Source organism: Cajanus cajan, chromosome 10 (genome assembly GCF_000230855.2).
Source record: "Cajanus cajan strain Asha chromosome 10, NIPB_CcT2T_4, whole genome shotgun sequence".
Classification (NCBI taxonomy): domain Eukaryota; kingdom Viridiplantae; phylum Streptophyta; class Magnoliopsida; order Fabales; family Fabaceae; genus Cajanus; species Cajanus cajan.
In genome coordinates, this window is record NC_138526.1 from 45,536,809 (window position 1) to 45,537,754 (window position 946).

Below are 946 nucleotides of genomic sequence, written 5' to 3' on the forward strand. Positions count from 1 at the left end.
CGGTTACCAACTCTGTAATTTCTGTTGTGATCGATAATATAATTCACGTATGTCCAATAGATCATGTAAGGGATTTAATGTTAATATGTCTAATTTATTTTGGCTGATGATAAACACATCTCCACTCTCATATAAGTACACCCCTTTTTTAAAAAATATATATAAAATATCTAAATTACCCTTAAAAAAAATTCCTAAATTTACACGCCCTTTTCCGCACCCCCGGCCCCGGCTTCGAGCAATTGATGTAGCAGCTCGCCGACAACGACCCCAACCACTATGGCACGCCGCCTGCCGCCAAGGACGCCGTCAAGAACCTCCTCACTGTCACCGTCGACGACATGCTGAACTCGGAGCTGAACCAGTGCACGGTTTTCCAGGAGAGTTTGAGAAGGGATCGCATGTGACGCAAATGCCCTGCAAGCACGTGTACCACGGTGACTGCTTGATTCCCTGGCTTCGCCTGCACAACTCTTGCCCCGTGTGCTAGTACGAATTGCCCACGGACGATGCCGATTACGAGAATCGGACGCAGGGGAACGCCGGTGATGGGTCGAGGTCCAGTGGGAGAGATAGTGGTGGCAGCGACAATGGCGGTGCATGTGCAAGGGGGAGTAACAGGCCTGTTCACAGGACTTTTAGAATATATCTGGGGAATCCTTTTGATGCAGGTGGGTCTGCGCACGACAGCGGGGAAAGGAGATGGAGGAATTTTCCAGAAGATATGGATTGAAGTTGTATGTGAGTAGTTCTTGTTTGAATATGGTTTTGTGTGTTTTGTTTGTTTTTTATGATTTCAGTTGATAGGCATTTATTGTTTTTATTTTGATTTGAGAATCAGATATATTAGTTTTTGATTGGATTCATGATTCGATGTTCTGGTTCTATAGTATAATTGACAATCGATGACATTGAAGTGTGTGGGTTTTGGGGGGTGGGGGGTGCG

The 946-nt window shown here is 45.3% G+C and overlaps 1 pseudogene; it reads left to right on the forward strand.

The window, feature by feature from the left end:
* Positions 1-200: 200 nt before the first annotated feature.
* Positions 201-946, forward strand: LOC145952519 (E3 ubiquitin-protein ligase RING1-like; annotated as a pseudogene).